The sequence below is a fragment of the Peromyscus maniculatus genome, chromosome 9, assembly GCF_049852395.1.
Source record: "Peromyscus maniculatus bairdii isolate BWxNUB_F1_BW_parent chromosome 9, HU_Pman_BW_mat_3.1, whole genome shotgun sequence".
NCBI classification, from domain to species: Eukaryota; Metazoa; Chordata; class Mammalia; order Rodentia; family Cricetidae; genus Peromyscus; species Peromyscus maniculatus.
In genome coordinates, this window is record NC_134860.1 from 3324683 (window position 1) to 3349272 (window position 24590).

The window sequence follows — 24590 nt, forward strand, 5'->3', positions numbered from 1 at the left end:
CAGAAAAATCTTTGTTCCTCCTTCTCGCAGTGTCCTCTTCCTCCTTCACATCAAAGTTGTTATGATCCCTGCAATGTTGCACCTATGTCCCAACACTCAAAACCCAGGCAGAAAAGGCTGGACTTAACTGTCACAGTACTGTAGCTGAGGTGGCCCAGGAGGCAGTGCCAAGTCCTTATGGTTACTGATCCACAGCTCATACTCATAGAGATTCTCTGAATAAAGCGTGATGCCAAGCGGATAGGAGATGATAATGGTGGTGGTGGTGGTGGTGGTGGTGATGATGATGATGACGACGATGATGAATATGATACACTGCAATGTGATGAAAACTGAGATACAGGTAAGGAAGGAGGTGTGCTGTCCTTCAGCTCTCTAATGGTGACATCTCCCACCTGTGGGAAGTGGGATGCGTTGGCCTGGGATATGGGACCCAGGATAGCCCAACCCTGGCTAACAGGGTTCTGGTATCTGAATAAAACTTCAGTGACAATCACTGGAAATTTTTACTAAGTTCAAAAGCTAGCCAGGGGATTTCCTCTGCTTGTCAGATGTGCTCCAAAATTCACAGCAGGGGCTAGGTTTTATGCCCAAGGCTAATTAAGTACTGAAAATACAATTGTGTGTGTGTGTGTGTGTGTGTGTGTGTGTGTGTGTGTGTGTGTGTGTGTGTGTGTTTACAGAAAGGGTGAAATGAATCTCAGCCTTCAGTGAATCCTCATCTGACCCTTTGGTTTTCTTATCAGGCTCCAGTATTCAGTGTTTGGATGTGTTTCCCTTCTAAGCATCCAGAAGGGAACTGGCTTACTGAACCCTTGACATTCCAGTAAGATATCCCTGCATCTCTCCCATGAACTCTCTCTGTGAGAAGGAGCTGCTGAACTGACTGACCTCCTGGACAATTTGTGGTCATGTTACAGTTCCTAATCTCAACACAACATGTACCAATCCAAGATCCCAGATCGGGGACAAATTCAGCCGTTCACTGTTTCCTTCCTACCTGCCTGCTTTCTCTGCAGCCCATATGCCATCAGACTCCCATTGCTAATGAACCAAGTGTACACTACTCTCTTCCTGCCCTGAGGAAGATGCCGTCTTCTAAGGATGCTAGTGCCTGCTGGAATCAGGACAAGTGAATGCTTTGGTCTTGCCAGGAAATGTTTCAAGTTGCTGGAATCAGAAAAATTTGAAGAACAGGGAGAGAAAACCAATGAGTGTCTGGAATCAGCAGTAAGCCCTGAGTGGCCTACAGCAATAGCATGCAGCAAAAGCCTTAGAAAGGAACCCACAAAGGAGATCAGTCCAACCTTAGCAACTGCATGAATCCCACACATCCACACCAATCTGTATCACAGAATGAAGGGAAAATGTATATAGTATATTGCGATATAATACAAGCAGCCATTGACGCATTTCTGTTTTGAATCATTAATCTGCATACACGCAGCTAAAAGACATCTAGTGTGTTTGAAGCAAGCTATGCAACCACAAATGATGTTTTTCTCTCTTCTCTTTTTTTAAACCTTTATTTTTCCAACTTTTATGCTGAGTCAATCATTTTAAAAATTAAGGGTTATGAAATTAGTTGTTCTATTTAGAACATAATAGGGGTCCCTTCTTGTTTTACTTATTTATCTATTTTAAATGTTTTTAACTGATACAGAATACATCACTTCTCCTCTCTCTTTCCTCCACTACAGATCCTCCCAGCTAGCCACCCTAGAATCCCTCCCACGCCCCCACTCTCAAGTTGATATCATAGTCAAAACACTAAATCTACAGAAAAGAAAAAGTATTGAAAGCTACCCAAAAAAATCACATATAAATGAAAACCCATCAGAACTACACCTGATTTCTAAATAGAAACTCTGGAAGCTAAAAGAACCTGTAGCAAATACACTGAAAGTACTAAAAGACCATGACCGCCAACCTAGACTACTATACCCAGCAAAAGTATCTGCCAAAGTTGAGGGAAAAAGAAAAATGTTCCATGATCCAAACAGCCTAAAAGTCTTCAGGAACATATTTTATACAGGGGGAGTCTGAGTCTTGTCCACTCAGTCAGTTCAAGCCTGCACTGAACATCTTTCCTGAATCTCCTGGTGCTCGCTTCATTGCTCTGCGGAGGGCTGGTGTTACCAGTGTGCTGTAGTGGGAAACTGAGTCAAAGAGGGTTTTACTTAGCTGGTGAAAGCCAAAGATTTGGAGAGAGACTTTAAACCTAAAAAGGCCTGACATCTAATTGCTCAGACTTTTGGACTTTTTCAGGGTAGAGAGACAACAGATTGACAGGCCAAATATTTTCAGACTTGTTTTGAAAGGCCCGTTCCATTCCCATAATCACCTGTCTCATTGATTTTTGCCGTCAACACCAGCTTGGACTTTGAAAAGAGTCGAATATAAAGAACTGGGGACAGCCAGTTGACAAGAGTGATATAGCCGATCAAAGCGGGTCAGAGAAAACGAACGCCATGTGACAGGCACAAAGGAGGTGCCAAGGGTGGCCTCCACCCTCCTCGGGGCCTACAAAGGGGGCACAGAGACAGGGATGAGGGAGCACAGCCAGCTCTTGCCAGTCCAAACCCCTGGAGGGAGAGGAGAAACCAACACGGAGAGTGCCCTGCAGCCTCCCTGGGAGGCTCTGTTCACCATCACCTGTGGTTGCAGCCCCTCCTGTTCTGCAAAGCACCAAAGAAGGCTTTTAGTAAAAGCCTTGAGCCCTCCCCAGCAACCTCCCACACGGCTGAGCGAGCATGGCTTCAAGGACCGCACTAGTAATGACTTCTGTGTCCGGTACATCAGTCATCCTCCCTCTGTAGAAAGGACTTGTTAGGGAAGTATGAGGACATCCCCACGGCCACACAAGAGGAAGACAGGAAAGACTGACACAAACGAAACACGGATGCTCTCCCACAACACAGGCTGGAGCCGCCATGCATGTGCGCCTGTCTCTACCACTCCATTCATTTGATCCACAGACGGCGCTGTGTGTCCCTGGTAAGCCAGGCAGGACCCTGGGCACCATGCCCATGCTGGTGAGTGAAACAGACGCTGAGGAAGCCTGAGGTTCTGAGTCAGCATGCGCTGTGGGATGAGTGGGCAAAGATGCAATGGGATGAAAAGACCCTCATCCTGTAAGGCCCTTGAATGTTGATTAGGCTGAGAAAGTGGGGAAATAGTCAGGGTAGGATATGTGAAAGCAGATCCAGGAAGGTCTAGAGTAAGAGGCTGCCTGCAGCTCAGCCAACTGTCCTTGTTTCATGTCGCTGGAGAACGTGCAGCTAAGGCATCTGGAGAACATGCAGCTAAGGGGAGGCATCTGGAGAACATGCAGCTAAGGAGGAACATCTGGAGAATATGCAGCTAAAGAGGAACATCTGGAGAACATGCAGCTAAGGAGGAACATCTGGAGAACATGCAGCTAAGGAGGAACATCTGGAGAACATGCAGCTAAGGAGGAACATCTGGAGAACATGCAGCTAAGGAGAGGAACATCTGGAGAACATGCAGCTAAGGAGGGGGACATCATGAAAGACAAGGCCAGCGGAGTCAGTGATGAGAGCTGGGGACATTGCAGGAGGACCTCTGGGGCCACCAAAGGTCTTGGGGAGAGGACACAGCAGTGATCAGAAGTGGGGGAACAAAACTGCAGTGGATAAAATAGGGCAGAGTGGAGTCCTAGACAGAGTGCAGAACCAAGGGTGGAGAGGCAGCAAGTCAAGAGGTGGCCTCCCCAGACAGGTCAAGGAGGCTGACGGTCGGAAGAAGTTTGGAATGGAGGCTGTACTGCTTTAAGCCAGTTAACCCCGAGCCGCAGTGTCTTCCTTCAGAACACCAGGGATAATGATGCCCACCCTCTGGCACTGCTCTGTAGACTCCCTGGGAGAACATCTGTAAAGCTCGCCAGCATGACGTCCACTCACAAAGAACCACCTCAAGTCCCAACGGTCCTTTGTTCTTCTTTCTTGGTATTGCTATTCCGGAGGGCCCTACTGCTGTGGTACAAGCGTGTTTCTGAAAGGAAGCCCCTGTTGTAACAGACAAAGTCCAACAGGGTGTTTGATGATGCTCACACTCCACACAATGCTTTTCCTGCCTCTCTTCAGGACCTGAGATGTCCCAACACTGCGGCCTCCATGTCTAGGTAAGAGAAGAGTCTAGGTAGAACACAGCCCTCCAGAGATCGCCTCTGAGCATCTGTGTCACAGAAGAAAGGCAAGCCCAAGAAACTTTGCCTTCCTCTGTCACAAGAGAACATATGAGTCTTCCCACTCCTTCTGTTAGCAGAATCAGCGTTTGGCAAGAAATCCCTTGGTGAGCCAAGAACATTTATCACTTGAGAAGGGAGACATAGAAATGCATTATTTCTGCAGCATCTATTTTGCCAGATCATTTCACACAAACACCAGCAACAGAAAAGCACTATTTCACTGTCAGGACACTTAATGCTGCTCATACATTTGGGTCTCCCCGCCCCCCATATGATAACTGCATATCTAGAAATTAGTCACCTGGAACTGCCTCCCCACCCCCTGGGCTGCCCAGAGGGAGTGGGACTCAAGTCAGGAGACTTCTGACCAATCACAAGTGATGCCAATCATAAAGCGAGGCTCCAAGTGTGCCCCAAATCAGGAACCAGTGAAGAGGTGGGATGCAAAGAATGGCGACCAACAGCCGAAGCACAGCTGCTCCCGAACATCGACTCCTGCGTAAATTTTCTCCTCAAAGCTAACACTGTACATCTGCAATGGGCTTCATAAAAATCACTGTGCAAGGACTGACAGAAGGTCCAGGGGAGGGGGTGGGACCCCAAGATCCTGCTTGTCTCCAAACACGGGATTCTCCTGCTCCTCTGGAAATACCCCAAAGCCAGACGCCCTGATGATTCCTGTCTCTGGGAAAACAACTGCTATGGATTGAATGTGAAAGAGGCTCCCACCCCCGACCCCAGCCACATGGTCACGTGTGGGAACTCTTGGTCTCCAGCTCGCAGCACTGTTTTTGAGAGATTGTGGAACCTTTGGGACCCAGAAGCTTAGCTGGAGAATGAAGGCCACTGAAATGGGACCATCCTGAGCCCCCATCACCCCCCACCCCTGTTCTCTCTGTTTCCTGATTCTGCATATGTGAACAGGCACACTGCAAGCTCCCACCAACCGTAAACTCCACCATGCCTTCTGCCCCCAAATGGCAGATATCCATTAAAATCATGAGCCAAAAGTGTCACTTCCCTTGATTGGCTGTTTGGTCACTTTGTCACAATGACTAGAAAAATGAGTTCTACAATGATACAGAGAACACCTAAGCCCTGAACCTTTCAAATTAATTCATCCTGAAAGAGTATTGCATCCCTACATTTGGGTTCAATCTTTTACGTTATTTTCATTCCTTTGAGCTCCACGACAACTACAACGCAAGACAGAACTTCATTAAGCCAGTCTCTTAAGTCATCATTACACTAACAACCACCAGACACAAGGGAACTTAAACTGAAATTATTACTATTTTTGTTCATCAAACAAATAGTCACAAATTTCTTACCATGGACCAGGATGCAGGTTCAGGAGAGGGCATACTGACAAACACATGTAGTTGCCCCTGCTTTATCAGAGGCCATACTGGTACCCAGGACTCCAGGTAAACCCAACACCCCTGCATATAGACCGCCAACACTTCCTCAGAGCCCACAGAGCTTTTCCCACAGCAGAGCCCCTTCTCATCACCATATCCTGGCCCAAAACTTCAGCAGAGGCACCCTGCTTTACCAGAGGCCACAGTGGTACCCAGATCCCTAGAGGTCACACAGATTGCCAGAACCCCAGCAGAGGCACCCTGCTGGACAGAGGGCTTACAGGCCACCAGAACTGCAAGCCACTCAGGCCAGACGACCAGAGAAGAAACAGAAACCAAGGGAAAAACACCCAGCCAAAGACAAACTCATAAATCAGTATCTAAACCCCAAACTAATTACCCCAAACCCAGGTACCAAGACTCTAATGTCAGAACACAATCAACAGCAGCCAGGATAATATGTCACCACCAGAGCCCAGCTATCCTACTACAGCAAGTCCTGATATTCCAACACAGCTGAATCACAAGAAAATGACCTTAAAACCAACTTTATGAAGATGACAGAAATCCTTAAATAGGAAATGAATAAATCCCTTCAAGAAACTGAGAAAAAGACAAACAATTGGAGGAAATAAATAAATCCCTTCAAGAAAGTCAAGAAAAAACAAACAAGTAAAGGAAATGAATAAAAACTGTTCAAGACCTGAAGATGGAAATAGAGCAATAAAGAAAGCACAAACCAAGGGAGTCCTGGTGATGGGAAATTTAGTTAAGTGAACAGGAACTACAGACACAAGCATCACCAACAGAATGCAAGAGATGGAAGAGAAAATCTCAGGCATCGAAGATACAATAGAAGAAACCAATATATCAGTCAAAGAAAATATTAAATCTAAAAAATTATTGACACAAAACATTCAGGAAATCTAGGAGACTATGAAAAAAAACCTAAGAATAATAAGAACAGATGAAGGAGAAGAATCCCAGCTCAAAGGACCAGAAAATATTTTTAATAAAATCATAGAAGAAAATTTTCTGAACCTAAAGGAGAACATGCCTATAAAGGTACAAGAAGCTTACAGAACAGCAAAAAGACTGGACCAGAAAATAAACCACATAATCATAATTATGGACCACATAATCATCAAAATACTAAACATACAGAACAAATAAGGAATATTAAAAGCTGCAAAAGAAAAAGGCCAAGTAACATACAAAGGCAGAACTGTCAGAATTACACCTGACTTCTCAAAGGAGACTCTAAAAGCCAGAAAGGCCTGAACAGATGTTCTGCAGACTCTAAGAGACCACGAATGCCAGCCCAGGTTACTATTCCCAGCAAAACTATCCATCACTGTAGATAGAGAAAACAAGATATTCCATGATAATGTCAAACTTAAACAATATCTATCCACAAATCCAGCCCTACGAAGTTACTATAAGGACATATACATGTGGTTACTCAGGAATACAAAGATTTTGGAGGGTCCAGTAATAAGTTAAAATATAGTTATGTGGATCACACCCATCTAAACTTGCACTTCACATTTGACACAGCCATTCTCTATGTGTCCTCTTATGAGGACACTCCTGCTTGTAGTGCAGAGATGTCACCAGTGGACACAGTCACCAGGTAGAAAAGAAGGCCTCTGAGAGGGTTGGAAAATAATAGATGTTCTAGACAGCTCCTAGAAAAGGGGCTGATGGCACAGGATATAGTTCCCTACCTCTACTCTATGAAGGACCCTATGAATGTAATGAGACCATCATGAGCCACCGTAAGGTAATTGACAAAGAAGGACATCTTTGACAGAGGTTTGATGGACAAGAGAACAAGAGGAGGGGAAAAAAAGAGGTGGTATCTTAGGTGGCAAATAAACAGTTAGCTTTATGTCCCTCCGTTAGGACAAAGTGATGGAGTTACTGCTCTGTCCACTCTATGTGACTCCTCCTAGTCAAGACAGCTGACCAGGACAGGTCAGGAAGGCAAGAGTGCATGTCCACTGTCTGACAATGCTACTTGCTAAGTCACAGGACACAAGCCAGCTGCTGGTGGCTAGGGATCAAATGAGAGTAGAACCACCAATGTGCACCAGCTGGGTAGTCTGTCAGGGGTTAAAACCAGGAACTCTCCAGACAGGCTTCATATGAAGTTCAAGTCTGCACGGCACAATCTTCTGTCCACGTGACAAGCTTCCTGCCCTCTGCCAGCCTCCATTCTTTCACAGAAAAATGGATGATATCAGGCTCCCCAGTGTTCTTGGAACAATCGGATGAGGTAAAACATGTGAAGAGCCTAGGGAAATCTGGACATGAAACAAAGAACTCAAAGTGGTGACAATGGCGGAGATAGCAATAAATCCCAACCGGTGTCCTAACTTCTAAATCAAAGGTCATTCTCTCATCTTAAGAAGAAATAACCCTCAACCAATATCTACCACCCAGCAGACAAACTAACTCCGAATGTGACTCCAGGCCATGGCAGTTTTCAAGTGTGTTCATAAAGCCTCGAGTGCTCCTGGCTAGTCTTTGTGGATTCCGCGCTTCTGACGGAAATAGGTTGCTGCAAGTCTATATGTTTGGAGAGTGGGATGACAGCTTTCGGATTTATCACTAAAGGTGTTGCAATAAAAACTAATCATCTACAATTTTTGGGTCTATGCTTATAGGAAGCTTTATTTTCTTATTATGACATAAATGCACTTAGCATTCCTCTCAACTCAATTATTGCATACAGAGTGTCACTTCAACACACGGCACTTCAGAGCTATTATGTATCCAAGTAAATACACTTGCAAATCTTTTAAGCTGACGTTAGGAACACTTCTTAACTGTGAACACAACAGAACTAACAGGCTTCATGGAGTTCTCAGTCACAGAACAACGCTTTGTCTTCTGAACGTGGAAAGTGTCGTGTTGCATAAATCATCCTGCTTTATACAAGTATGGGCAAAGAAATTGTCACCGAGGTCAAAAAGCAAATATTATTTGTGTTGTTCTTTTCTAGATCTGTGAAGTTTGAGGTAAATCCTTGGGGAGTGCAATTTTCTCAGTCAACTACATCTGACGTCACTGTGCCTTAGCGCAGAGAGGAATCGTCCCAAGAATCCTGCAGGTCTCCACCCCAGAGTGCCTGGAGTACATACTCCCAGCTAGCTGCTTGGAGGGGCTGCTAAATCAAGGAGCCGCAGGGCAGTGGGCTCCACACCGGGTGGTCTCTGACAGATACCTAGTGCGGCCTGATTGACAGCTCCTGAATTAAAAGATGGCTATCTCTCCTCAGCCTGTCTACTGTCCCTATATGTTTTCATCCTGAAAATCACATAAGCTTTTACAGCTCAACATAATTCCACTGGACAATTGCCGCTGATAAATTTGAGCTCTGTGGTGACAAAATTGGGTGAGGATGTGACATTATTTCATAGGAGGACATTAAGTCAGAGGCAAATGGCTAGACTGAACCATGACTGTCCTGGTGTGCTGGTGTAATATGGTGTTCAATATAGTGGGGAGTGTCTGCCTACAAGACCAACCGCATGACCTTAGTGCACTCCTAAGATTTTACTTTTGTTTGTATGTATGTGTGTATATATCTCTATATGTATGTGAGCACGTACACATATATGTGGGTGCCCGTGGAATCTAGAAGGCACCACATCTCTGGGAGCTGGAGTTATAGGCAGTTATGAGCTGCCTGACTTAGAACCTAGGAACTGACCTTGAGTCATCCACAAGAGCAGCGAGCACATTTAACCATGAAGCCGTCTCTCCAACACACTTAATGCTTTATTTTTAATCTGCAAATTCTGAGGATTTTCTAAACTACTGCATGGGTACCCAAATCTCTGAAATTTGACAATCTTTGAGACACAGACTCCTTACAATCCCACAAACCAAACAATGACTGCAGGTCCCCATGTGTCAGAGGACAAACTTCTCTATGCCCATCAACAACTTTAACTATAGCCAAGGCACGAAGGATCAAACGCCACTTGGCTGAGTCTGTGCTTCGTATGTGAATTGCCCTCCGCAACCTACTTTTGGTTATGTTTTCTGATGCTCCAATCGAAAGCAATGCATTCTTCTCACTCCCCCAAAATGAGAGTGAATGACAGAGACAATTCCTTATTAATAAGAACAGCCTGTACTTACTGAGCACTTGCATTAGGTCAGGTCAAAGTCATTCCCCTCATTTCAGGGAACTGAGGCACAGAATGTTCAAGACACGTGCCCGAGGTCTCACATTATCAACTACTTTATTAATTAAGGGGTCATAAGCTGGATCAGGCCCTCTAGATAAGTGAGACAGTTGATTAGCTTCAACTATTTAGGAGGCCCTCAGGCAGTGGGACCAGGACCTGTCCTTGGTGCATGAGGTGGCTTTTTGGAACCTAGGGCCTATGCTGAGACACTTTACTCAGCCTAGGTGAAGGGAGGAGGGGACTGGACCTGCCTCAACTGAATCTACCAGGCTGAGCTGAATCCCCAGGGGAGTCCTTGCCTTGGAGGAGGTGGGGATGGGGGGTGGATTGAGAGGAGGGGGGTGGCAGGAGGAGGGAGGACAGGGGAATCCGTGGCTGATATGTAAAATTAAATTAATTATGAAATTTTTTTAAAAAGCTATCACAGCATCCCCAAAAATCTCAAAGACCTAACACAATAGAGGTATATTTCTTACTCATATAACCATTTCTTGATGAGCAGATTGCTTTCTATGTGGTGATTCAGGGGTTCATGATCCTCCCACTGTATGGCTCTACCCATCTCTCTGGCTTTGCATTCTTCTGCATTCAGCCAGTAGGTATGAGGAGGGGCCCAAAGAAGATACACCCACTTCTTGACCTCCTAAGCCTGGAAGCAACACTCATCAATTCTGCTTACCTTCCATGGGCAATAGAAAGCCACACAACTCGACTGGACACATCAAGTCGAGGAACTCCAAGCTTGGAGCTGCGTGCAGGGTCTAAGTGATAGAAATGGGAATTGAAACCATAGGGCAATACAGGATTTGAACCCAGGCAGCAAGGCCCCAGAGCCCAGGCCCTTAACATCACACTTCAGTCTTAAAGCTTGATAACTGACATCAAGATGAAATCTCATGCTAAAACTGGGCTGGGAACAATTTGCCCGATGGATACTTGAAAGGGGACGCAATCAAGTCTCAATCTCCAGAAAGGAAAATGTGACCCAATCACTTGTATGTGTAATTAAGGTCACACTCGGATGGAAAGGCCAAGCTACTACAACCCAGAAGCAACACATTATAAAATATTCGTGGACCTTTTGCCTGGTTTCCTTAATCCCAGCACAAATAAAACTGCTATTTGAATAACATCAATGACCTTCTCTAGCACACCATATTAGTTGCTCAGGCGCCACAAAAGTTAATTGGCTTAACTAAAGTCTTTTTAATTCTATATCCAAGATGTCCTGGAAATCGAAGGCAATCAATGAATGAGCCTGCAAGATCTGTAACGAGCTTAGAGCTAATGCTATTTGCAGCTGCTCAAGTGGTTTCTGTAGTTACAGAGCCCCAAACCAGAATGTATGTTAAGACCTTGCATCTGAAAGAACCTTTAACTCTGTCCCTTCCGAACTCCATATAAGAAACCACCAGTGCATAGCACAGCTGGGCCTTAGGTTTCTACTGTGACTATGGAGAGCCATCATGATTAACAAACTGACCAACTCTCCCCACTCCTGCTAAAGGGAGATGTGGATGCCTGAGTTTCCTGCCTCCTGAAAGCACCCTCTGTACAAAAGATGGGGGCATTCTGAGATGCAGTTCCCTATGGCTGATATCAGAGGTGGGAAAAAATGGTCTATAGTACCAGCCTTCTTCATTCAAACATCTTGCATCACTTCTCAGCCTTTTGGCACCCGTTAAGTGTAAAACACCTCTTCCCAGGCTACAGAAATGGCTCAGCAGTTAGAAGAGCTTGTTGCTCTTGCAGAAGATCTGAGTTTGGATCCCAGAACCCACATCAGGCAGCTCACAACCACCTGTAACTCCAGCTCCAAGGGATCCAACCTCCTCTTCTAGCCTCCATGGACAACCACACAGCTTGCACATGTACTCACCTAGTTTTACACACACACACACAAATAAAAATAAAATCTCAAAAAAAAAAAAAAACCCAACCATCTCCTTAACTCCCATTGCCCAGAGGAGTCTACGGGTCCTCTGGAGTTTGCAGGAAGGGGCCCTCTGATTTTATCCATGGCATAGCCCCCAAATGAGGTCACTACATCAGAGCCTCCACTGAAAAATCATCTGAGCCCTCTAAAAATATCATCAACTTCAGAACCAGATGATTTTCTGGTAGATTTAGTTAAGCCCAGCATACAGAAGTTTTTCCTGATAGCTTTACAATCTTCGGGGTAATTCATTTCAAAGAGACCAGGGTAATCATATATTCCCAAGGGAGATACTAAGGAGTCTGGGGTTGGTAACAAACTAAACATTCCATCCCATCTTGATACTGGAAAGTTCTCGGCCTCTTCTGATCTTTGTGTTTTAGGGTCAGAGAGACATGCCACAGTTATCAGATCTTCTATTTGTTTTAAAAAAAAATTGTACATTTATGTAAAAACTCATAGTCTAGCTCTTTAAATACTTCAGGACTCTGTAGTGCAGCTGTGTCCTCCAGGTTGGACATGGCCATGGCCATCTGGAAACACTGCAGGCTTCATGGCCTGCATGAGACTTTCGTGACAAGTAGCCTATTAAAATTTCTTCATGGAGGGAGGGGGTTGTGGGACTAAGGAAGTCTTCATAGAGCTCCATTAGGACTCTTCTCTCCCCCAGTCACCTTGGAAGGAGTCTTCAATGGTGTAGCTGAATAGATGTCACCCAGGGGACGTTCCAGTATTACAGCTGTCCTCAGTCACCTATGCTCTTTTAAGTAACCCCAATAAACTCATGTATTCACCAGGCTGGACATAGGTAAAATCCTTTCTTTGGCCTGTTGCTACACTTCTCCTGGGGTGAAAAACAAACAAACAAGCAAACAAAACATTTTTATGTCTCCTGAGGAGAAAAATGGTCAACATGGTCAAATTCAAATGTCTCTGTCTATCTTCCTCCCTAGTCATCATAATGTGAGGAAATCAGGACCCTCGGGTATGACACAAGTCCTTGGCTCCTCATATTTTAGGTTATTAGTTATGGAATCGAGGCCCAAAAGCTGAAGAGGTAAAGAAATTAAGAAATGTCCACACATTACTCTTTTTCATTTTTCTTTTCTTTCTTGCTTGCTTTTTTTTTTTTTAATAGAACTTGGTATTATAGCTCAGGCTAGCCTGGAATTCACTATGTAGTCCAAGCTGGCCTTGAACTTGATCCCCCTGCCTCAGTCTCCCTAGTGCTGGGCCTATCAGTATAAGCTAACACTCCTAACCTCTTTGTTACTCTTGAGATACAGGTTTCTGCAGCACTTTGAAGAATGCAGGGAAATTCAATTTTCTTTCCCCTTTTCTTATACGCTCACACATAAAATCACTATACCACATGTATTATTTTAAGGAAACTCTAAGCAGACCTGTAGTTTGCACTTTCTTTGGGCTGGCAACCAGTTCCCAAATAAAGATATGGAGACTTATTAATTATGAATACTCAGTCTTTTTTAGGCTTGTCCCACTGGCTCTTTTAACTTAATTTAACCTGTTTCTCTTCATCTATGTTTTGCCCCAGGGCTTTTTACCTTTCTTTCATTCTGTATGTCCTACTTTCCTGCTTCCTCTGTGTCTGGATGACTGGCCCCTAGTATCTCCCTGGTGTCTCTTTTTCTTTCTTCCTCAAGCCTAAATTCCTCCTCCTTACTCTTCCTGCCCTGAAGTCCCATTTATACCTCCTCCCTCACTATTGGCTATTCAGCTTTTTATTAGACCAATCAGATGTCTTAGGCAGGTAGGAAAAAACAGCAACACATCTTTACATAGTTAAACAAATATTCCTCAACAGAGACTAGTCAAAGTATCCATATAGTCCGTATTATGCCATGCTCTGCCTTCAAGATGAGCAGCCTTGAGAGGACAAATGCTCTGGTTGCTCCAGTCAATAAACTCAGAACCACTTCTAAGAATTGCTTTCTTGTGGAAACACATAAGAAGAAAATTGTACTAAAACGAAGTCTTCAAATGCTTAAAACACAGATTTGTGGCACCCAACTACAGCTGTTTCCTCAGGAGCACACTACAGAGAAGATCAAGGGTTGATTCTATGGCCATTATGATCAGCAATGTGGAAGATGAGCAAGAGCAAGGAGATGTCTGCATCAACCCAGACACGGTATGAAAACACCAGTGACAGCTACAGTGACAAAGTCACAGGCACTGCTGTGGCTTATCACCTCCATTTCCAAGTTAAGATGACAGTGAAGTTTGGCTAGAAGTTAGTGAAGATAAAAGAGCTGCGTCCCCCTCTCCCAAGCTCATAGCCCTCTTCAACCTTTCCATAGCTGTAACACGGGTCCAGAGTTTCCGTGTCTTATTCATGAGCACCAAGAAGATCCAGAAATGTCTCCTGCTGTGTGAACAGAGACTGGGGTCTGGCTGTGGCACACAGGCAGCATCAAGACACACAATAGCCCTTGGCCTCTGCTGGTCCTTGTCACTAGGTCATGCGCAATGTCTTCTTGTCACAGCCATCCTCACACTCACTAAACAGCTGCTAATAATATTGACCTCCTCCTGTCTCCATCTTCCAAGTACTGGATCCCAGGTGTGTCCTGCCACCCTGAGCCTATGTGCTTCTGGGGATTGAATCCAGGGCTCTGTGTACACGAGGTAAGCCCTCTACCAATGGAACTATATCCATAGCTCCATAACATCGTCTGAGCACTAGCATGTATTCACAATATAATTTAAGGTTTCTGGGTAGTAAACATACGGACTAAATTCAGGGGCATCTCCTAAAATATGTAATTCTGTTTCCAGGTGGTTTTGCTGTCAATGTTAGTGTCTATTCGAATGTATGATTTTTCCTGGCTGTTCTGACAATAAACGATGATTTCTCTAATCAGGGAATGGCAAATACTGAGCTGCAAATATTTTATCTCAGTCCAGAGTCATAGAGTAGAATTAATAGAACTATAATTTCTCTCTCTATAACACTGGGTTATTCAGATTCTTCATGAAGAGCACACATCCATTCATTATTTGTGTGATTAAAATATATATAAAGTGTCAAATTCAAAGAAATGTACTAATAACTGATATAAAATGTAATAAATGTACTAAGAGGAGTGTGACAGACTCAGGTGTATGCAAGGGACATTAATTAAACAGCTCATCAAACAACCCTGGCCTTTGTCCCAGACTACCACTTACCATATCAAAAAAAAAGGCTCAACCAATGTCTATACAACTGTGTGCTATCACAGAAGTGAGTATATGAAACTACATTAAGATACATATTTTACAAGCAGATTGTGTTGAAAATTAAAGCCATGTAAAAAGATAAAGCTTGAGGCTACAGTGAAATTCTGTTCACAGTGGGGCTGGGTATGCAGCAGAATTTGACAACTTTTGGTTTGGTTTGGTTTTCTAAATTCATTGTATGAGCATCATTTTCAAACTGGGAAAAATAAAGTCTGAGAGAAAGATAAATAGAAGGTATGGGAAGGCCTCCCATACAGGTAAGCTGGCTCAGGGGCCCCATCCTGACCTCCCTATGAATCTTCCTAAAGTCTTTGAAGGTAAAATGAGACATGTTCCCTTGTATTATATAAACAAACCATGCTCTCTATAGGAAAAATAGACAGATGGCAAATAGAAGAATACAGAGAAGGAAAAAAAGAAAAAACTTTATTCCTGTTTCCCAAACCCTATCCCTTAGTTCACAGCACTATAAAATGTTATTTTAATATCAGATTATTTATACACACACACAAACACACACACACACACACACACACACACACACACACACACACGCTGATACAGACTGCTTTAAAATAGTTTCTTACAGAAGTTAAGTAACAAATTTCTTCACCCTCTTACCCACCAGAATGAAGATGGAGAATGTCTGAGGCCTGCCAGCCCAAGGCCCCTCACCCTGAACCACTAGACCCTAGGAGCAGGATGGTTGAGGCAATATGCTGTGGGCTTCTTAAGGAAGAGGAAAGGGACATTAAAAGCAGCTGTTCTCAGCCAGGGATCACTTGTTCCTGCAGCGGCCCTTGGCAACATCTGGTGACATGGTAGGATTTCAGAACTGGGGAGCTGAGGAAACACTTGTCAATTCAGACGTGGAGGTCAGGGCACCATTGACAACTCCCCATGATGCAGGGCACTTACCTGAAGCACAGACTCAAATAAACCAAGAAGGCAGGGGTGGAGAGAAGCCAGGATAGAGAAATAATTTCCATAAGGAATGCCAAGAATACAAATCTTGATGGCTCTCGAGGCAGCAATGTCCCTCCAAAAACCAAAGTTCTGCCCAAAGCACCCCGACCACAGAAGTGAGCCCTGTGCTCCTGCACGGAGAGGGTTTTGCCATCCATTAAGGACACTCTCCCATTGCTGGACGTGTTTCTAGCATGGGAACACGGACTCTGTGCCCTGCTTTGCCACCTGCCCCTATGCTGCCAGGGTACAGACCCACTCATCGCAGAGGCAAGTCTCATTCTGCCTTGCAGTAGTTCAAGAGGAAGAGGGAGGCCTCCTCCACGGAGAGCTTAGGGCACAGAGGTTCTGAATGGGACCCCAGTCACTTCACTGGCTCTCTGAGTTCTTGGAGATGGTGTCAGAGGCAGCCTCTGGCTCTGTTTCTCATCCGAAAAGTGGGAATGATGATTACAGCTCTCTGACAGGGTTGCTGAGGAAGTTCTATGGATTTCTATGTGTCCAGTGGTTAGAGGTCCTTGGCAACATTTGCTACTCTGGTGACCTTTTTCTCAGGCTAAAATACATCCAGTCCCATGCTCCGTGAATATACATGGGACTTGCATACTAGAACCCCTCCCCACCTTATTCTGTCACTGTTTGTCACTGGCCATCTTCAAACCTGGAACCACGAACTTCCAATGTTCATCTCTAGTGTATACTGACCACTACAAGACCTGGGGCCACCACCATCCCCTCAGCCCTCTACAGCCAATGCCTGTCAGCGACCTCCAGTGTGGCACTCGCTTCAGGGCAGCAGCAGGTCCCACCACAAAGGCAGCTGTCCTCTCTTCACAGTCCCATGCCAGCACAGAGCAGGTGCACCCAACCAGTCACCCAACCTATCACGATAGCAGCTAATAGTAGCCATGCAGAGCCCGTGAGCCAGGATTCCCGTGAAGTGTTTTCTCACATCACTGCCTTCTCCAGACAGCTCTGGATATTGACAGCACTCTTGACAAGTGAGAAGTCCGGGCCTCTCTGAATGAACACCCTGGGTTTCAGAGTCATGCTTTGAAATTTCCTAAGGGTCAGCACACTGCAAAGAGTCTAGCTGCACATTCTACGCTTAGATGTGAACACACTCTGCTGTGGAAACTGTGCTTTCAAAATGGTCCCAGGAATTTCCTACATGCACTCATTTGGTAGAACAAGGAACTCTTCAACAAAGCCAAGCAACACATTCATCTGCATTCAAAGAAAACCATCCCTTTCACCCATGCATTTGCAAGGTCAGTAGAGCCACAGTCCAGCCTCCTAGCCTCTTATTCAACAAATATTTATTAAATACCTGTTAAGGGCCAGATGTCACCCATCAATCTAAAAGGCAGTCATTAACCAAATAAAAGTACAGAACACACATGTCATTGTATCCAGTGCCAAATTTCTCTAGCGATGACATGAACCAAGGAGACCCAGTGCTTTCTCCGAGGAACTCCTCTCACTGCAGAGACTCCAGGATGGGTCGAGAGGCAGCGGAGGAGATGGCAAGGGAGACACTGCAGGGAGCAGGCAGTCTATGTGTCTACCCCATACACCGGGAGAACCATAGAGAAAGCAGAAATAACTGAGCACAGCGATGACAGAACAGGGAGCTGCTGTGGAATGTCTTTCTGCATGCTGTGAGTATGTGTTGCTCTGATGGTTGATAAATAAAGTGACATTGGCCTATGGCAGGGCAGGATAGAGCCAGGCAGGGAAAATCCAAGGAGATAGGAGAGAAGAAGGAAGAGTGGAGCAGACGCTGCCAGCCGCCACCAGGAGAAGCAAGACGTAAAGTACCGATAAGCCACAAGACACGTGGCAAAGTATAGATCTATAGAAATGGATTAATTTAAGATATAAGAGCTAGCTAGCAAGAAGCCTGCCATGGCCATAGTTTAAAAATAATATAAACCTCTGTTTATTTGGGTCTGAGTGGCCACAGGACCAGGCAGGACATAGGAAAACTTCCAACTACAGGGAGCAAAGTGAGAGGACAGCAGAGAGGATAACATGGTCCAAAGAATTGTATGCGCATGACTGGACGAAGGAGGTAAGCTGAGAGAGGAAAAAAAAAAGAGGAACGGGCCATTGTGAGAGACTGACATCATAATCCATCAATTAGTGGAATCTGGGCATAGCTTCCCCCTGGTACACATCTACTTCCGACTTGAGGGAGGGAGAAGACTCATAGGATTGAGGAAGCCAAAAGTACTTAACAATCCTCAGGCAGCTCAGAAAGTTACAAGATTCACCAGGTCCATCCCTCAAGTTACATAAACAGCAGGCAGTCACTGGGGAGGAGGGACTCTCCAGTGGAGATGCCTGCAAACTGCACAGGGAGCTCCTAGATACAGCTTCCATGAGTTATCGCCCATGGTATGCTGGGTTGTTTGGTGATGGATCTGCCTTTGAATCACCCAGGCTCCCATAGGGGGAATATGATCCAGTTAACTCTGGTTCACCAAGCTACACTTGGATGGAATGGCTTCTTTCGTTTGCCATCCATACCTCTGCTGGAGTGAATGGAGGTTTGCTCACATCTCCCCATATCCAATCAGAATTTGTGAAAAGTAGCCCTATGTTGAGCATTTCCAACATGCAGAGAATGCATGCTCAGCTGTGGGGATACCTTTAGCGAACATTCTAGAAAAACTAAGCAGGAAACCAATAATTAGAGGAAGGGGGCCTGCAAGGCAGCTCCGGGGGGTAAAAGTGCTTGTTGCCAAGGCTGACCACCTCAGGACAATCCCCAAGACCCAAATGACAGAATGCAAAAACCAATCGCCAAAAAACATCCTCTGACCTCCACAAGTACCATGGCAGGCATCAACACACCCACACACCCATGCATGAGCCACCATACTTGGCTCCATTTTGTCCTGAGGCCTTTGTGAATTATTTTGTGGATGCCCAGTCATGTACTAAGAAATTCACTCAGCTAAAACACCACCTTCAAATACTCAAAAAGCAAGGTGGAAAGCCCACACCACAAACAAAAGATGGTTTGAAAGCAGATTTCTAAACCATCCCAGCCATTTCTAAACCTCCCATCTCTTGTGCTCTCACTAAGAAGTAAAAGCCCCGGAGGCCACGTCTCAATTTTACCACACCTGAGAGTTGATAGAATTATTCCTGGCAGAAAAAAATCACAAGGCTTTAGAAGCCTCAATTGCAAGGAGTTACCAGTAAGAGGAAAATGTGTTGCTCAAATGCCCAGATTTCTTATGAAATTAAATACAATAGTAAGGATTTTAGTAAATCTAGGCTTGGTGTTAAAAAAAAAAAAATCATGCGAGCTAGTAGAGGCTAAGTCATGAATCCAAAACGAGAAATAAGGACTGCATAATGCTGTCTCTGTCTTTCTTTTATTGGCTTTTGCAGTTCTGTTTCAGAGAAGTGCTTTCTTCTGTTACATTGCATATTCTGCAACGTACTTCAAATCTACATGATGATGTTTGAACAATGGTCCAGGTGGAAGACATATGCTTGTGTAAGCCATGATTCATCTTGTCTAGATATGTGTTGATATAAAGGCAATACATCACCAAGTGAGTCATCAACTCTCTTTCCCCTGTAGTCCACAAAGAACTGTTCCTCAAGTGTGTGTGTGTGTGTGTGTGTGTGTGTGTGTGTGTGTGTGTGTGTGTATTTGTGTTCTCATGTATGCATGTTTTATATTGTGGGGCAAGATGAACTAAATCCTGGCAACAAAACTAGAAGGGACTGTTTCAATGGGTAAATAGACCAATTTTTATTTGGAAATACTAATAATGACAATACTTTTGCAATTTTAATAATATTAATTTCTTATATTCAAAAAACCTTTTCCCTTTCCCTAAATTTTACTAAATGATTACAACTTAAGGAGAGGGAGGGAGGGAGGGAGGGAGGGAGGGAGGGAGGGAGAGAGAGAGAGAGAGAGAAGGAGAGAGAGAGAGAGAGAGAGAGAGAGAGAGAGAGAGAACCCAAGGGCCTTATACATCCTAGACAGGTGTTGTACCACTTAAGCTATTAATATATTCCCCAGCCATTTTTTATTTTGAGGCAAGGTCTCGCAAAGTGACCTTGAACTCAGTCTATAGTCCAAGTAGGCAAGCTAAAGGCCCAATTTAACTCATCTTAAAGGAACCCATTCACCCAACTGACTCAAAAGTAAGAGTTGGGGGCTAGGATTTTGACCCAATGGATAAAACACTTCCCTTACAACTGTGAGGACTTGAGTTAGGCTCCCCAGACCACATGTTCAAAGCTGGACATGGTGGTAAGCACCTGTGATTCTGGCAATGGGGAGATGGCAAGAGCAGAGAGGTAAGTCTCTGGAAGCTGCTGGGAGGGTTAGCTAGGCCCATGTGGCAAAATTCTAGGCCAATGAAAGGTCCTGTCTGAAACAAAAGGAAGAAGGCGACTCACGATAAATATCTGAGGTTGTCTTCTGGCCGCCAGATGTAATCTGCGCCCCCAGGGGAAGGGAGGATAGGAACTGTTAACAGTGGTATTTTAGGCCTTATGTATTCCCTGAAAGCAGAATAGTTGAAAGTCAAATACATAATTAGAGATTCATTTACCAGATGAATGGAAGGAAAGAGGGGAAAGCAGGAGGAAGAGGCTGGAGTAAAAACTAAAAGCAATGGTCAAGAGGGTGCCTGAGCTGGCCTAGGGTGCCTGAGCTGGCCTACTCTGGTGATCGGATGGCCAAATACCCTAACTGTCATCATAGAACTCTCATCCAGTGACTGATGGAAGCAGATGCAGAGATCCATGGCCAAGCCCAGGTGGAGCTCCAGGAGTCCAATCAATGAGAGAGAGAGAGAGAGAGAGAGAGAGAGAGAGAGAGAGAGAGAGAGAGAGAGAGAGAGAGATTATATGAGCAAGAGATATCAAGACCATGATTGGAAAAAGCACAGGGACAACTAGCCAAACTAGCAGAAACACATGAACTGTGAACCAGTAGCTGAGGAGCCCCCATGGAACTGGACCAGGCCCTCTGGATAAGTGAGACAGTTGATTAGCTTGATCTGTTTAGGAGGCCCCCAGGCAGTGGAACCGGCACCTGTCCTGGGTGCATGAGCTGGCTGTTTGGAACTTGGACCTATGCTGAGACACTTTGCTCAGCCTTGGTGCAGGGAGGAGAGGACTGGACCTGTCTCAACTGAATGTACCAGGCTGGGCTGACTCCCCAGGGGAGACCTTGCCTTGGAGGAGGTGGGAATGGGGCGTGGATTGTGGGGGAAGGCTGGGGGGTGGAAGAAAGGAGGACAGAGGAATCTGTGGTGGATATGTAAAATGACTAGAAAATCTTTTATATAAACTTAAAAAAAATAACAGTAAGAGAGTTCAGAGTCATGTCAGGGACTGACAATACCCCACCCTTCTCCTCTAAGCAGCAGACTATATCCTAAAGACAAAGAAATCATAGAGATTATCAGAAAAATCAATAAGCCTTTATAAGTTAATGAGTCAAACATTCCAACCCAACATCCTCTGAAAGGGTCAGATACAGGAAATTCAGAGAAGGGGTCACATGACAGGGACTGCCTGTGGCACATCCCACCCCAAGGGTTCCACCTGCTGACAGGGCATCGCATCCCATATCATGTCTGTCTATCAGGTAATCTGCCAGGTTCACTGTCCATGGACAAGGCGGGAGCCAGAGGAAGTGCAGAACAGTAAGGGTGGGATGAGCAAAGAGCTAGCCCAAGCCTCCTATTGAAAGAAAGAACTTCCCTGGTGAAAAGGAACGATCTTAGCCCTGGCTGCAAATTATTCCTATTAAATTCTAAACTAACATCTTTGATTAGAGGAGGGGAAATCCTCTGAATCACTAGAGTACAAAAGAAGTGCATTGAATGTTGAAAGGGGGAATAAGGAGGGGATAGTAGCCTTTGTGTAGGCTCTACACCACGCCATGCTCATCAGCCCTGAGATCCTCCCCATGATGGAGAAACACCACCAGGCAAGAAGCAGCAACAAAACACTTGCAGGTTTCAATTACCAAATATTTATCTTCCAAATAAATCTTGTGTCTTCTAACCCTTACAGAAAATCGATTTGTTAATTCACTTCAATCTCATTCTATAACGTCTCCTTTTGTTAATCCTCTGTCCCTGGGGGACTCTTGGCAAATCTTGTCACTAATCCGTTTTTTGAAAAAGTTCCTTTTTCTGAATTCAAGGTGAATTGCTCTTAATAAACAAGCCCTGCATTTATCTGCCTTTGCTTACATTTGGTTTGCATGCCATGGGCTCTGGTTAAGGGGCGCTTCCTTTGCCTTCCCATTTCCTTGTTATCATGGTACTTCCTTTCATCCGTGAATCGTTCCTTAAGCACAGTAGTAGACTACAAAGAATTAACTGGGAAAATAAAAGGGGGAATCAAAGAAGAAAACCCTGAAACCTCAGAAACAGAAAGTGGAAAGTAACTTCAAAAGGCAGTATTTGGGGTCATAGCTCTGTTGGTAGAGTGCACACACAAGACCCTGGGTTAGACCCCAGCACCACATAAAGCTGGTGTGGGGTGTGGTGGCACACATATATAACCCCAGCATTTACAAGGTGGAGGCAGGAGGATCAGAGGCTCAAAGTTATCCTTGACTACATAATAGGTTAAAAAAAGAAAGCCATGGTATATACCATCTAGGCAAACACTGTCCTTGTAAACCTAAGAGGGCAGGGATCATAGAGTGACACTGGAGTTCGCCCAGGTCTTGATGCTGCAGCCCCGTCCTAGGCCAGAAGCAGGAGTGAGCCTGGGCTCTCCCCATCGGCTACATTTTAGTTTAGTAGTAAGGCACTGGTCTTTATTAAGGATGGGGCCACATATTTGAAGGATAACAAGTATGAATCCCATGAGTCTACAAACGAACCAAACTTTCCCAACGAGCTAGAGGATAGCAAAATTTCCCATCACAAATGAACACAAAGACCCGTGGAGGCTGTGACAGATCCCAGTGTCTCTTAGAAGTGGCAGAGCATCCAGCTAGGCTCAGATGCCAAGCTCATTTTTATTATGCCCTAGAAACAAACCTAAAGTGGAATACACTCATTGTGAAGATGGTTGATCTGTACCAGAGTTCCAACACAGGCCGGGTACGAATGCTGAACTCAGGAAACCTCAATATCCCATGGACAGAAGTCAAGGCCAGTCAAATTATTTTGCTACTTTGTTCTTTTGTTTTTGTTTGATTTGTTTTGTTTTGGATTTGATTATTTTTTCACTCAACTTTTTCTCCTTGAAGTGCCTATCTGCCTCACTCTCCCCAGCCTTTGTCAATATCCAGGTCAAGGGTCACCAACTACAGGAAATCCTCTCATTCCCTGGGGTCTCTTGGACCAACCTCACTGGTACTTCGTGTTACTGATCCATCTTCTGGTTGGCAGCGCATCATCACAGAACCTGGCTTACTTTAATCTGATAGGAAGGAGGAGTGTTCAAATACAGGTTCTGATGTCCATTCTGGATGAGGCTACAGACTTTGGTACCTCTAGTTCCTAAGTGATGCCAAGACTATTGACCCATAAACCACCACTTGATTTAAAGAGAGAGGTCTGTGGGTTCCGTTTCTGTATCACCACTGCAGGGGCATTTGGACATGTGGGGGAGGGAGAAATTCATTGACGAAATAAAGACTGGTTGCTGCCCAGGTGCTGAGTGGCGCCGCCACTGGTCTACTTTTTAAAAATGATTAACATCTTGTTTGGAAGCCAAACATAATGATTCACACCAGTAATACCAGCATTTGGGAGGCAGGAGAAGTACTGGAACTTTGAAGTCATCTTGGTCTTTTATAGCAAGTTCCGGTCAGGCAGGGCTGTATTACAAAAAAAAAGTCCAACATTGGTTATTATACAAAACCGCCCATTTGAAAAAGTGGCCGGTCACGAGCCAAGGCCTTAGTCTATGCTCTGAGTTGACTCTCCCCATACTCAGCTGACTCCCACTCTGCTTGATACCATCCTCAGCATCTCAAATTGCTCCCAAGTTAAAAACAACAGGTGAGAAAACATGATATTCTGGGGAAAAATAAATGAGGTTGTCAGCGTTCTCGGAAATTTATGGCGCCAATAGGCCTACTGGCCTCCCTTCGCCGCAGCCTGGTTTATGAAATCACAATACTGCACAGCCTTAACCTTCCCCCCAGGGGCTAATAATGCTAGCAGTAATGGCCGCTCAGCAGAGCCTTGAGCTCACTGAGCATCTGCCCTGCCTGAACACTGATCCAAGGGCTCCTCATAAAACAAAGTGGTTTAACCCCATGGCAATCCAGGGAAGGAGGCACAATTGTCACCTTCAGTTCACCAAGGGCCAGCATGGCCACACAGAATCCCAAAAGCCCAGAGTTGGTTCGTAACTGGGCAAAATTGAAACCCAGGCTATCACCCCCTCAGAATCATGCATGTGTGCAAGACAAGCGCTGTGGCCATTCCAAGGTAGGCTGGAGGAAAGATAAATTCTGGCACCTAAATAAAAATCTGTAATGGGGGAGGGGGGCTGGAGACACAGCTCAGTGGTGAAGCATTGGCCATACAAGCATGAGAACCAGAGTGTGGACTCCCAGGACCCATATGAAAGCCAACTCATACTGGCTTGCTACAATTCCAACCCTGGGTAGGTGGAAACAGGTATCGCCAAAGCCAGCTGGCCAGCTTAGC

At 45.0% G+C, this 24590-nt stretch overlaps 1 protein-coding gene across 5 annotated transcripts in view; it reads right to left on the reverse strand.

Annotated features, from left to right (window-relative positions):
• Cacna2d3 (calcium voltage-gated channel auxiliary subunit alpha2delta 3) overlaps window positions 1–24590 on the reverse strand; it is an 854380-nt gene that overhangs the window by 644865 nt on the left and 184925 nt on the right. The window lies entirely within an intron of this gene.